Raw genomic sequence first — 15,437 nt, forward strand, 5'->3', positions numbered from 1 at the left:
TGAAAAAATGTTCCACATCGCTAGTCATCAGGGAGATGCAAATCAAAATAATGAGATATCATCTCACACCACAGAGACTGGCACACATTCAAAAGAACAAAAGCAACCAGTGCTGCCGTGGATGTGGGAAAAAAAGTGACGCTCTTTCACTGTTGGTGGGAATGTCAACTGGTCCAGCCTTTCTGGAAAACGATATGCATAGTCATTCAAACTAGAAATTGAGTTTCCATGTGACCCCGCAATACCACTTCTGGGAATATATCCCGAGGATGCAAAAAAACACAGTAGAAATGACATCTGTACCTATATATTCATTGCAGCACTGTTCACAATAGCCAAAATATGGAAACAACCAGAGTGCCCTAAAGCAGATGACTGGGTAAAGAGACTTTGGTACATCTACAGAATGGAGACTTAAAAGCAAGCTTCCAGAAGTGCTTTGTGGCCACACAATATCTAATAACCTACGTCTCCCTCTGGGAAAAACTAGCAAGCTACTGAGAGTTTCCTGCCCACATGGGAGAGCCTTGCAAGCTTCCCACAGTCTATTCGTATGCTAAAGCCAGTAACAAGCTGGATCTCATTCCTCTGACCCTGAAAGAGCCTCCAATGCAGCATCGTTGGGAAGGCCATGTGGAGAGAGGCTTCTATAATCTCAGGGATAGGAAGAATGGAGAGGTTACTGATCCTGCTCAAGAAATCGATGATCAACGGGATTTCGTGATTCATGATTCATGGTAAAAAAAATAGCTTCCAGGGGAGATGCTAAAGTGCTGGAGCACCAGTTTTGCATGTCCAGACCCAGTTGTCCAATTCCCAGAACTGCAAGTTGTTCCAAGTATCACTGCGTGTCAATCTCTCCCACTCACCAAATCATGAATTTGGGAGGGGGATGTACTGAGGAATGTGTCTCTTTTGGGAGTGAGGGTGACAATTGTTAGTGATGACCAAGTGGCTCCTGCACTCCCTAATACACTGTTGAATGGCACTGTGTGTCTGTGGGCTTCCCACACTTCTATCTTGACCACCACACCCAAACTGAGGGCCTTTTCCAATATATAGCAGAGCAGCCTCCTTAAAATGCCACGTCATTGAAGACAAGCAGATTCTGAGACCCGACTCAGCTGGAAGCGCTTTCGGGAGACATGACCAGGAGTTCACTCGGGGTACCTGGTCCTGGAATGGGATCCTAGGAGAGAAAAGAAAACAGTAACATCCAAATATAGTGTGGGGAGATTCGTGATACTGTCCTGATGTGGATTTATTAGCTGTAAAAATATGGTGGCGATAAAAGATGAATGTTCCTAAGAAAAGGAACAGGGACAGGAAGAAAGTTACACTGTAGTTTGTAGGTTTGGCATCAAGAGGTTCTGGGCCATGATGGAACCTCAGGCATAGCACAAGGCCCCAGAGGTTTCCCTTTTAAACTCTCCACTCGGCTCCGGATCCTGACCCCAGGACTGCTCTGAAGGCACCTTCATCCCATCGATGTCCTCCTCCAGGTCAGCATCTCAGCCTGAGTCATTCCACAGCCCCGCCCCTGCAAAGTAGGAGCGAGCAGAGCAGCGGCGCCCCCGTGTGGCCATATCACAGAAAGACAACTCAGTCCGAACTGTGCTTCCTAGCAGGGAGCTCCCTAAGGCTCCCACCAACAGAACAGGTTGTGCACACTAGGGGGCGCCCTACCTGCTTCAGGTGCTGTGTCTGAATAGTTTCCCTAAACACCTACTCATGTAGATGGTTCCTCCTCATAACTATGAGCACTGGCTTTAAGAGGGTTCCTCCTTATTTATTACTGTGAGCACTGGCTTTAAGTGTGATTAAGCAACATATACCTGACAAATCTTTAATAGTATTGTAAACCACAAAATCTTAATCTTAATTTTTAATAAAAATTTTAATTAAAATTTTACATAAAAATAAACAATAACGACAAAAATTTCAGGCCTTAACTGCTCTATCCAGAACCAGAGTGACCCCCCACAAACATACTGAAGCGCTCACTGTGCTGAGGTAGACATTGATCCCCAGTATCTGTCACTTAATCCTGCTGCTGCTGATTTCACTAGAATCAATGCTAAAGTTTCCATCCCTAGGGTGAAGTGGAGGATAAAGGAAGGTAAAAGTCCCAAGGCCCGAGCTGGGAATATACATGGAATGTTTCTTGGAAAAATGAAGTAGGGAAGAAAACCTGACTTTAGGGGATGGCGATAAAAGCCAAATAAAGTGCAGAGGGAAGAAGCAGAGGAAAGGGGCAGGGCAGGGCTGGCTAGTGGACACCTGTGGGGAGGGATGGGTTTTGTGTCCTTCTGGCACAGGAAGCAATGGGTGAGGGTGAATTTGTTGCCCGGAGGGTAATTATTAGAGCAGGAGTTAGCTCTGTAATTGGCTGGTAAATGACAGTTAGCTTTCAGGCATTTCCCCACACTTTAATTCCCCATACTTGAAGTTATGTCTTATAACTTAAACACACAGGGAAGAGTAGAGGATAGAGGAAAAAAGAAGAATGGAAGGAAAGAGAAGAGAAGGGAAGTGAATGGAAGGGATGAGGAAGGGAAGGAAAGGAAGGGAAGGAAGGGGAAGGAAGGAAAGGGGAGGGCAGAGGAGGTCTGTTGTTCCTTTCTTCACACTCCCTTTCTAAAGGGCACAGGAAAAATCACCTAAGAAAGGGAGGTCTAGTCAGATGATTATGGGCCCGTTTTAAAATCTCATTTTAAAATTCAGGATTATAGATAAATATATCTCCATTGGTTTTGGCTCCAAATAAAGAAGTGTCTTGTTTTCAAAGAAGGAGAATTGTAGCTGACACAGGTGACGAGATTGGTGTGGAAATATTAATTATCAGTAACTTTAAAAATCATGGTTCTTTAATAAACAGAAAAAAAAAAGAAAGGAGAATCATCAGAGATAGTGAACTGGTTCTCTTTGCTAAAGTTGTAGCATCTCTGAGGGAACAGCAAGCTCAGTCTAGGATCTCACTTTCAGTTTGGGGTTTATTTCTCAAATTTCAGATATGTTTATTTTCTTCTTTCTTTCTTTCTTTCTTTCTTTCTTTCTTTCTTTCTTTCTTTCTTTCTTTCTTTCTTTCTTTCTTTCTTTCTTTCTTTCTTTCTTTCTTTCTCTCTCTCTCTCTTTCTTTTTCTCTTTCTCTCTCTTTTTCTCTTTCTCTCTCTTTCTTTTTCTCTCTTTCTTTCTTTCTTTTTCTCTCTTTCTTTCTTTCTTTCTTTCTTTCTTTCTTTCTTTCTTTCTTTCTTTCTTTCTTTCTTTCTTTCTTTCTTTCTTTCTTTCTTTCTTTCTTTCTTTCTTTCTCTCTCTCTTTCTTTTTCTCTTTCTCTCTCTCTTTCTTTTTCTTTCTTTCTTTCTTTCTTTCTTTCTTTCTTTCTTTCTTTCTTTCTTTCTTTCTTTCTTTCTTTCTTTCTTTCTTTCTTTCTTTCTTTCTTTCTTTCTTTCTTTTCTTTCTTTCTTTCTTTTCTATCTTTTTTTCTTTCTTTCTTTCTTCTTTCTTTCCTTCTTTCTTTCTGTCTTTCTGTCTTTCCTTCTTTCTTCCTTTTTTTGTAGTTTTTGGGCCACACCCAATAGTGCTCAGGACTTTCTCCTGGCTCTATACTCAGGGATCACTCCTGGTGGGCTTAGGGGACCATATGGGGTGTTGGGAATCAAACTCGGAGCAAACTCAATACCTGCTGCTCTTAACCCCAAATGATGTTATACAGTCTATTTCATGGTAATATTAAAAATACCTGTAACAATATATTAATATAAATACCCAATCATATATATCTTGTATGTTATTAAAACCATATTGACAGGAGGTGGAAAATGAACAAAGACTGTTTTTGGTGAAGCATCGAGGAGCCTCTCCTCCAGTGTTAGAAAATGTTTGATGAGGGCAGAGTTGTTGTGAGAGGGGTTGCAGATCTCTGCCCCCGAGATAGGGTTTGGAGACTGAGATTTGGAGGGGAGAGATGCTCGACCAGAATTGTCTGGGAGCCCAAGGAGATGTGCACACCAGGGGAGACTGAGCGATGCTGAGTGAGGGAGCCTCTCTCAAGCTCTGGGCTGTCTTAAGACACTGGGTTCTCCCAACCAGTTCCAGTGCTGAACAGGGACCCTCCAAAGCACTGTGCAGCTCACACCCGGCAGAGGCAGAGCACTGACCACCCCATGCAAATCCCTGTCCTAGTTGACTTTGTCTGTGACTTCTGGCTGTTCTCCCCTGGGGGAAAGTTACTCCATGGGACACTGAACAGAATGCAGACCCTAAGGTGTTCATCAGTGTTGTTTGAACCCCTGCACTTGATTCATTCACTCAGTGAACATTTTTCCTACCTTTGTGGAAAATAAAGGCTATCTATGTGTGTTGGAGTTCCCAGTTCCATATGCTATTCTAATTTTATATCTAGCTAAGAGGTTTTGAGGAAAGATTATTAGAGTTGTTGCTAATATGTAGCTTAAATTTGAGATCAATCAACTTACACACACTGTAGGATGGAGCCACCTGTGTCAGACCTGTTGCTCCAGTGCCCGAATCTCCATTTGATCTCTGTGTGTCTGTGATGGAAAGTGTCAGGGAGAGACAACACTCCAGCTGCTTTCCCCCATTTTCAGCTTCTGTTTATGCTCCTGGAATGCTGGACAGTTCACTTGGCTAGGAGACAGAAGTCCTAGGTTTGCAGCCATGTTTTCCTACTTACGGAACTAAATGACCTTTAAAATGGATTTTTCTTCATCTGCATAATTAGAATGATTTGTAAAATCTTTGCTAGCTCAAATTCCAATATTTTTATGACAGCCGTGACTTTCTGTCCCTTCACTTTCTTTATTTGGCGTTAATTTTTCAGGACTGAACAGGGAAGCAAACTGCCAGGAGTGACAGTGAGACTGTACCAGTTCCTGTCTGAGCATGAAGAAGCCCCCAAAGTGGGCAGAGAAGTAGCTGAAGAAATTTTCTTCACTTTTACCGAGAGCAGGAAGGAAACGTTGGTCCTCCTAATGTGAGGTGGGAGCTTATTCTCTACAGGTGTCCCAGCTCTCCAGGGACTGTCCTGGTGCTTTCTCCTGGTGCTAAAAGCACTCCCAGGTGTCCCTAGTGGTTGAACTGCTCTGGCCTCTGGAAGAAACTGAGGATCCAGCACTTTGGACTCAGAGTTCACACTGAAGAGGAAAAAGAGATATGAATCTGCCGTGAGAGGCCCCGGCATTAGGTTCGACCTATTTTGAGCAACATCCTGCTCAGTGAGACCATAAAGTTGACTGAACATTTTTTTATTGTGTTTTGTCTGTAGTTAAGGTAACATCATTAAAATAATGCTAATTCTTATGCTTTGGGTATAAAAATTACTGTACTTCCTCCATCATCAGAGTTCCTAAGACCCACGTTCACTGCACTTGTTATTCTTTTTGTCACTTTATCTTTTATATTTCATGTCAATGATTTTCAATATCAACCAAAACAATCTGTACAGAAGATCTAAGATCAAACAAGTAGCAAAACATGAAAAATGCACAAATATCTTTTCAAATGAAATTTATTTAATAATGTTTTTAAGGTAAAATTAGGGAAGAAATTAAGGAATCTATCTTCTTCTAACTAATTTAATGTTTTTCATGTATTGCCAATGTAAGTGTAGAATGTACAACTTTGTGATCAGGTTAAAAAGTATAACACACCCTCAGATTACAATGTCAAACTTGCACTCTGTTGCTTAAAGAGATATCAGTTCAATTTGAAAGATTGAAAAAGCATTGTACTGATACTACACGTGTGGCCAGGAAAAAATGGTCTCTGAACTTAAAAGATAAAGACAAGACTCTTACTCTTCTATGTTTCAAAAATCATATGTATATGTACACACATACAGTGACATTAAGTGGAAGGTTCCCACACTCCAAGGGAAACCATTCTTTTAAACAAAGTTTCTATTACATAATTTTGTGAGAAAGTCATTTTATTTATTTATTTTTAATTTTTTTATTGAGTTACCATGTGGAAAGTTACAAAGTTTTCAGGTTTAAGTCTCAGTTATACAATGCTCAAGCACCCATCCCTTCACCAGTGCACATATTCCACCACCAAGAATCACAGTATAGCTCCACCCCGTCCCCCCACGCCCCTAGCCCTCCCCACATCCCTAGCTCCCCCCCCCGCCTGTGTAACTGATAAATTTCACTTTATCTTTCACTGACAAAGCTATTTTAAAAGCACACATTTCCTACCTGTTTTGTTCAATCTTGCTACAAGAAGACATCAAAAAGATAAATTTCTCCAAGATACAGACCATGCCTAATTTAGAAAGTCCTTTTCTTGAGATTGGAGTGTGAAAGTATTTAATGAACTATACAAGTCTGCTGCTTTTAAAGTAATTATCAAAATATACACAGAGAAAAACATCAACTTTTCATATAAATTCTTTTAGAGGCTTGACTAGGACACAATTTTTGTCTTTAGTCCAATTAAAGCGCTCTTTACTATTTTATTAGCCATCCTTGAGAGTAAGATGCTATTATTAAAATTTTTATAACACATTGAACAAATTTTTTATTAAATGATGAGAAAACATTTTTAAAATATGAAATATGGCCTATATTATTTCAGTATGAAAGGAGAAAAATTTGCAAAGATTACCACTTATTTGTCTTTTACTGGGAAAGTTACATTTCTGCCACTCATGTATCACTTATTTCCTCAAAATACATTCCCTTTATATCATATATGTTAACAGGAACTTTTAATAGGCAATAGAACAAAAACATATAAAACAAAGGAACCACTGAAGTGAGAGTTCTATTCCCCTGTGGTAAAGAGTTTTACTCTGAATATTCTGAATGCTACACAAGAATACCTACATAAAAGAACACATGTGCTACAGGTTTTCCTTCTTATCCTTGTCTATCCTTCTTGACCAAAAGCTTCTATAAACTTCTTAAACTCCAACAAGCCATGCTCATGGCTGGGTTTTTGTGCAAGAGAGTGACTAACATATCCAAAATGCTAACAACTGACTCCAAAAGCTTATCCCGAGGGATATCTATCTTTGTAATTTCAATAACTCTAGGGTCACCAGGAGAACAAGGCATCAGCAGACCATCTACTGTATAGTTAGGATCAACTCTGGAAGGTCATGGTGCCTTTTAAAGTGAGCAGCTGCTGCGTCTTGAGAAAAGGCTGCATAAGTGCATCACACAATGATACTGATGTCTGCCCCTGAATAGCCCAAATTCTGTCAAGTTCAAATATCTTTCTGAAGATTTTCTGAATGCTCCCAAGCATAGTATAAACATTTCTGCTTGGGCATGGATTGCAGGAATATAAATTCATTTCTCAAATCTTACCCAACAGCAGAGTACAGGACCCAAGTGACATTGGTAGCTCCAAGAATGAAAATTCCATCAATGTCCACACCAACCCTTTGCATTTAAAGCAGAAATTCTGTCTTATTTCCATTGAAGTTTCCCTTTTATTTTTAGTTCTTGAACCAGAGAGGGAATCCATTTAAGCAATAAAGATAAGGGAAGTTATTTGACCAGTTGGAATAGCTCTTACCTAGCTTTTCAGTCTCACCTCACCACTTAGAAACAAGGTTGGAAGACATTGAAAGAACACTGAGGGGGAGTCGGGTCTCCAGTGTTTTGCATGGGTCCCCTGAGTTTGGGGAGCCCATTCCTCCTAAAAATAGTTCATGCAGAGATAGCCCTGGACTTTGCAATAGGCCATTTCTGCTGGGCTACTCTAGTCAGGGGTTACTCTAGTCCCTTCTCCTGCCCTGTAGGAGCCCGGGTGTCCGCCTTCTTCTAGAAGTCAGCAACAAGTTCCATGTATGAGTGGAGTTGGCTGCAAATGCCAGGCCTCATGGGACAGAAATGGAGTCAGTCCTTCTCCTTCCCCCCCACCTCGCCCCAATGGTATTCTGAGATGACACCCAAATATGACCACCGTCTATTTAAGCTCCCACATGGCTGTGATCCAGAGACACACAAACAAATCTCGGACCCAAGCAACTTCCTGCAGCGATCTCTTCAGACCCAAATTATTAAAATTTTAGAATTCCGGGGCTGGAGTGATAGCACAGCAGGTAGGGCGTTTGTCTTGCACGCGGCCGACCCGGGTTCGAATCCCAGCATCCCATATGGTCCCCTGAGCACCGCCAGGGGTGATTCCTGAATGCATGAGCCAGGAGTGATCCCTGTGCATCGCCAGGTGTGACCCAAAAAAAGAAAAAAAATTTTAGAATTCCTAGAGTGCACAGCCACTCTCACAGCCGCACGACACTATATTGTATCCATAACATGCAATACAAAACACATTGTCTAGCATTGCCTTTTCGTCAAGTATGAGTGGTGGTGGGTGTGGTCTCAAAATTTCTAAGGTAACCAAAGAAGAGAAAGAGAATATTGTGCAGATTTTCTTCCACGCAGACAGGGGGAGGTGTGGAATGGGGGGGGGTGTGCATATTGGGGATTTGGGTGGTGGAAAACATGCACTGGTGAAGGAATGGGAGTTTAATGACTGTATGATCGAAGCTCAAGCATGAAAGCTTTGTTACTGTACCTCACAGTGAATCAATAAAAAGGGGGAAAATAAAATAATAAATAAAAAGAGTTCATGTGTTTCTTCTGAAAAAAATTTAAATTTAGCCAAGGGTAGGAAAGAAGAGTCATTAGTCCACCTATGAAGGTTGCAAAATCACTAGAATTTACTTTTGGCAAAATCACTAGAATTTACTTTTGGCAAAATCACTAGAATTTACTTTTGGCCATGAATTACTTTCACTTTCATTCAAGGTTGATGTTCTACCATTTTCTGCTTTTTAGTCTTTACACCCAGATAATGCTTCCTGTTGGCATAAATACTCAGCATTGTACTTTATAATTATTTTTTACTTTATGTTTGAAAAAATAAGGATAAAGGAAGGATAAGAGAAAGGCAGAAGCATAATGGGGAATAAAAATGTATTGAGTGAAGGGGGGTTGATTCTGTGGCATAGAGCACCTGTTGTGCAGGATGAGGTCACAAGTTATGGGATAATCACCTTAGGCCTGGGAACTTTGCTGTTGGGATCCCTGTGCCACAGGGTCTCTGGCAGGGTCTGCCAGTATCACAACTGAAGATGTGCAAGATCAGTGGCTGGGAGTGAAACCCTCATAAGTATGTTTGTGAGCATCTAGAGAACCCACAGGTATGTTTGTGAAAGTTGTACCCCAAGATACAAATACACATACATACATACATACATACACACACACTTACAAACACACACTTCTCACCCCTGTCATTATAATATCAATGAAGGGAAAATGGAAAAATACATTTTAAAAAGTAAATGGAATAAGTACGAGAGGAATCTGAAACTAATATGAATAACAGTTACAAGTCTCAGGAACCAAAGTCGATGTGAGTAATACCTATAGAACAGGAGAAACAGGAAAACCTTATTGACACTTATTGCTTTGTAACAAATAATCCCAAAATTGGTGGCTTGGGAGAGCAACTGTCTATTAACTCAAAGAGATAAAACCAAGTAAAATCAGATGGTGAAGAATATAGAGAATATAGAGAAATCAAAAGAATTATTAACAGGATGGAATCGATCATAGGTGTTGGTGTAGCAACAGAAATGACTTTGGTAGTCTAGTCTACGTTCTCTAGGTAGAAGCCAAGAGAGGTTACACTCAGAGGAAATTTATTAGGGGAAGCCCTAAAAGGGAATTCTAGTATAGATTTTCTATAAAAGTATGAGAGTCTCAGTATTATTAATCAGCTGATAATGGCTTAATATTAGAATTTTTTTAGTATATTCTAAAAGTAGCTTTTAGAGGATGGACAGAGAGAATTTTAGGTGATTTTCAAGTACAATTGAGAGGGTCACTCCAGAAATGTCTAGAATTAGCCAAGTAGAACTTTTATGTGAAAGTGAGGAATGTGGTGGATAAGCTTGAGATTCTGCACAATTATCTCAACCAAGGTTGGGATTTTGAGTTTTATAGTATGGCACATAGTTTTGCTTCATTCCTATTTCTGGTAGAGAGCCCTTAAAAACCTTGAAATTTCCGCAGTGGTAAGAGCCTTAGACACATATTTAGTTCTAATATTTCACCTTTTCCTGTAGTTCCTGGATGGTGATAAACCCCATTTCTATGGTAACAGAAGCTCCTTTGCTTCTGCAATTTACCACTTCTATCTCTTTATCAGGATCCTCATCTGTACTCTATCATGTCACTAAATTGGTGAACATTGAAGTTTCCCTGAGTTCTATGAGTCACTCTAGAAAACTGAGCCTGAGGAGGTAACTGTAGCAGTCTCAGATTTATTACTGATTGGTGTAAGTTCAGATAACAATCTGGATTTGACATCAGTGTCTAAGGCAGAGTGGCAGAGTCTCATAGATGGAGTCTTTTATCTCTAGCAGATGGTGTCAGGGTTGAGGCATATTGAGTAGGATACCAGGACCAGGAGCTGCGGTCACTGGTAGGCATGTAGGTGGGCACCAGAGTGACTCCAGTGACTCCACAAGCATAATTTGTGCCTCAGCAAGCATCGTGGGAAGGTCCCACCAACCTCACGGTGAGTGTCACAGCTAGAAACGTGCACGCACCAGTCAGGCATGTGCGCAGACTCCAGTCATCACAGCATCACTAAGAACAGCAATGAAGAGAAGGAGAGAAAATAAACTCAATAAGATAAAAATAATTCAAACATGCAATTCAGAAACAAGGCCATGCATGAGCAGTGGGAAGGGCATTTTGACTGCATCTAACACTTGCATCTTGAGGCAATTGATGGTTCTCTGTAAACTTAAATTAAAATTTACAATGAGAAAGTATGTTCCACTCCTACTCCAGATGGAATCCTGGTGACCAAGAACTTCCACAAGCAAGGCCCAGAGGGTTCTAGGATTAAATTTACATACTTCATGACAACAGAGGCACGGGGCTCAGTGGCCTGGCTGTCATGCCCACAATGTGCCTTTGGGCACCATCTTAGCACACCAACAGACCTGGCTCAGATGCCCAATTGAATCCCAAAATGGATTAGTGCCCTACAGAAATGTCTCTGGAACCCAACCATTTATAATCTAGGATTCCAGAAAAGTATGCAGCCACAGTACCCAAGATATTCAAAATGAGTAATGCACAATAAATGATCTAGCATCTGCCCCTGGTGGACAGACTTGAATGGTGGTGGGAAAATTCAAGCAAAACATAATGCCCAAAAGTAGAGAGAGAGTATTGGGGAAATTGCCTGCCATGAAGACAGGGTGAGGATTGGGATGGTGTGGGGGGGTGGAGGGGATATATTGGGGACATGGACTGTGGAAAGTGTGCACTAGTGGAGGGATGGGTGTTTGATCATTGTATGGATGAATCTCGAACATGAAAGCTTTGTAACTATCTCACAATGATTCAATTAAAAAAAAAAAAGAAATGTTCCCATGTGTTGGGATATGTATGTGGGTCACAATCTCTGGGATATAGAATGCAGATAATTTTTAAAAAGGACAACACACTAGAACTGGGGGAGATAACACAGGAGTTAGAGGAAGCCAGAGACACAGTACAAGAGGACGTGCCTCCCTTGCACGTGGCCAACCTGGATTTGACTACTGTATGCTTCCTAGTCCTGCCAGGAGTGATTCGTGAGTGCACAGCCAGGATTGAGCCCCGTCCCCACCCTTGCAGAGCAACAAAGGAGTTAGAGGTTCATGTTCTGATCTCTAGGACTGTGTTAGATCTAGATCCACGTACCTCTTGGCCCCTGAGCCCAGGGTGTAGCCTTGGAAGCCCCCAAGATGATTCTGGTAGTCTGAGACACCTCAGGGCCCCAGAAACACTGAGTTGTTGGACCCAGAATTGATCCATCTGCTAGATTGATCTATTATCTCTGGGAGGGGCCCCTGAGCCCCCGAGCACAGTTAGGAGACTCCCTGGCCCCTGTCCCTTAATATATAACAGCAGTTGCACAACTGTTCCTCATCTATTGTGGGGTGTTTTTTTGTTGCTGTTTGGGGGCCACACCTAGCAGTGCTCAGGGGTTACTCTGGCCCTGTACTCAGGAATCACTCCTGTGTGGGCTCAGGAAACCATATCGGATGCCAGGAATCAAACCTGGGTTGGTCGTGTGCAAGAAAAATATCCTACCCCCTGTACTATCTCTCTGGCCCCTATATTATGTTGTTAAAGAATATTTTAAACATTTTTACCCTACCCATCTTTTTTGCATTTGAATCTGGATACATGGTTTTACAATATCATTACTCATACGTTTCATGTATAACATCACTCCAACCCCACACCCACCACCAGAGAGCCCGCTTCCCTTCGCCAGTGTCCCAAAGGCCCCAAGTAAGCTCTGTTTTATAGACAACATCTTCAGTTCTGAGAATTTGTCAGTTGTTATTTCCTTATTAAATTCCTGGTTTTGCGTGGTGCTTAGGACTTACTACTGACTGTATCCAGGAATCAGTACTGACATTGCTCGGGGTGCAATATGGGGTGCCAGGATCAAACCCAGCTAGACTGCAGTGTTCAAGGCAAACACCCTATGTGCTGTACTATTACTCAGACCTTTTTTTCTATCTTTTTTTTTTTTATCTCGTATTTGGGATATTTTCTTATTTTAGTTGTAGATGTGGTATCACCCAGTGATATCACCCAGATATATAACTGTGAGCAGAGTGTGAAAGAAACCCTGAGACTCCATTTTGAAAAGCTAGACTCCATTTTGGTCTCAGGGTCATAAGCTTACCAGATAGTAAGAAAAACATGCCAGACTCCAGGGGTATGGATGTAAATACCCAGACATGTGATCAGATAACAAGGATGATTCAAGTAAATGTAATAAGATGCATTAACCGCTTCTCTGTTGTGCTTCTGAACCCTCCACTTGCTTGCTCAAGGCCATGAGAAAGCACCTGGCAGGGGGCACCCAGACAGTCAGGCATGCCCCCAGGCAGGAGGGCACAGTGCTTGGAAACTCTCTCTGAAGGCGACCAGCTGAGCTCAGGCTTGTGGCCACTTAACAAGCACGTGTGTGAGTGACATCCCTTCATAGTCCAGAACTGCCCGACTGTGAAGTGAGGACAGTCACCTCCCCACAGCCCTAGTCTATGATGTGGGACAGGGACAGAAAGTTTCTAGACAATTTGCTGAGGGGAAATGTTCACAGACAACTCAGCAAACTGAAACTTGTCATTCCCTCCCAATTCCTCTCCCTCCAATATCATCCCCAGAATCTGTATCCTTTATGAACATGAGGGGAGTTACAGTGGGTAGGAGCAGAGACCTTCCTTTCCTGAGACAGGAAACTTCACTGGGCCCCACGTTCTTGCGCTAGACACAACATTAGCCCCAAAGGCAGGTGACCACGTGCTGGACTCTGACTCAGGACATGGTGACACAGAGGCTGAGACACTGGGGGTGTACTTGTCTCGGTGGTGAGTGGCAGCAGTGTCCTCAGTGTCCAGAAGCAGCTGTGACAACTGTCCTTGCTCAGGTCTCAGTTTTCAGCATCAGGGAGTCAGAGGTGTGGGCAGTGACCTCTGTGACCTACAGTAGGGACAGTGTGTTCTGTGAGAGGGTGACCGACAGAGGATGGTGATTCTGCTCTTGTGTGGCCTCCAGCCTGCTCTTTGGAGTCACCATGATGTTCACACCCACATGCCCATACTGACATCTTCATGTACATTCATGTCTGCTCTGTGTATGTGTGTCTTCTATAGTACGTGTATTAGTAACGTGTGTTACATGATACATCAATACATCTCAGGTCTCTCTTGTCCTTTACCAATATTAGGAAAACTTGGAGTCTATTGTTTGCACTAAAAAGAAATCTAGCTAGGAAATAGATTCAGACATTTTCCTGCTGCTGAGCTCACACCCACCGCCTCATTCCAATGGCCAAACCCCTCAGAGAAGCAAACAGGATCCTCCAGCACAGGGTCTCTTGCTTTTTTCTTCCCAGAAGAAAATAATTAAATGTGTAGTTTGAGCATCACTCACCCACAGTGCTCTCTAGTGAATGACTCACGGGTTCCCCATCTAGCTGAACCCCTGGTCTATTTTCGGCCTATTGCATACTCAGGCCTTTCCCAAGTCTCTGTCAGCATGTGGGGCCTGGAGCGCAGGTGTCACTTATTTATTGGGGTCCACCTGGGTGCAGGGGCAGTGAGGTACAGTCATTTATGATCTGGTTTACATTCTTCCTGATAAATGGGTCTGAAACCATCAGCCTCATCTCCAACCATATTATTATTTTTAAATATTATTTTCATAAAGTATTTTACAATAATTGATTACATTCAATATTTCAAAACCAATCCCACCACCATTACACCTTCCCACCACCATTATTTTGGATTTTCTCCACCGCCACTCAAGCCTCTCCCACAGGCAGATGCTAGAAAATTTATTTTGCATTGCTTGTTATGAATATCATGTCTCCTGAAATTCTAAAATTTTAAACAATTAGTGTCCAGAGAAATCTCTGCAGTGAGCTGCTCTGTTCTGAGATTCATTTGTGATTCTCTGGATCATGGCCATTAATGCACTTAAATGGCACCCAGAGGCAGTTTGTGGGCATGACAGCCAGGACCCTGTATGGACAGGGAGATGTGAAGGAGACCACTGTCCTGATCCCTTGAGGCCTGGAATTTTCAGTCACTGGTCCCGTGTACCTGGGTTTGGTTTTGTTTGGTTTGGTTTTTTAGTTCTCAAGGTTTGTGGCAATTGTGTTAATAGGGGGCAGGTGGAGGGACGATGCCTGCTCACATCTGAAATCAGCTGGGGTGTCTGCAGACATCTCTGCATCGAGCTGCTTGGTTCTGAGATTCATTTCTGAGTCTGAAACCATATTAAAACCCAGACTTCCTCCATGTCAGACTTTCTGAGATTTAAGAACAGACTATCAGTTCACTGTCATTTGTGGCTCCATATCTCTTTGCCTTCCACACGGTATCACATCAGTGAGGTCTGGTCAGGTCGCCTAGCTCTGGGGATTCAGGACTTTATCTTTGTTGTTTCTCTTTAGTCATCATTCTTGGATTGTGCTCATATGTTCTCCAAGGTTTAAATATCACTGTTGGAGCCTGTTATCCAAACCCACACTTCCCACTAGAATCCAGACTTGTCTGTCCTGCTGCTGTTATCACCTGCATTTCTGACATCCAGGAGGGTGACCTGGATCCTCTGGTGTCATTGCCTTAGGGAGCTTCTTCCAGAATCTTTCTTGAGCCCAGTGAAAGCACCCATAAGTCCACTTGCAAATCCTGAAATTTGGTGTTTCTCCTTGACTCCTGTCTCCTAACCCAGATTCTATACATTAGGAAATGCTGTAAAGTCCAACTTCAAATGCCTGCAGAATCCAGTCACTTCCATTATTTCACCTGCTCACACCCCAAAGTGCTCAACATCTCTATCCTGGAATCCGCACCAGTTTCCCAGTT

The 15,437-nt window shown here is 42.2% G+C and overlaps 1 pseudogene; it reads right to left on the minus strand.

Annotated features, from left to right (window-relative positions):
- Positions 1–6,889: 6,889 nt before the first annotated feature.
- Positions 6,890–7,661, minus strand: LOC129401629 (vacuolar protein sorting-associated protein 4B-like; annotated as a pseudogene).
- Between the last annotated feature and the right edge of the window lie 7,776 nt (positions 7,662–15,437).

Source organism: Sorex araneus, chromosome 2, assembly GCF_027595985.1.
Source record: "Sorex araneus isolate mSorAra2 chromosome 2, mSorAra2.pri, whole genome shotgun sequence".
NCBI classification, from domain to species: Eukaryota; Metazoa; Chordata; class Mammalia; order Eulipotyphla; family Soricidae; genus Sorex; species Sorex araneus.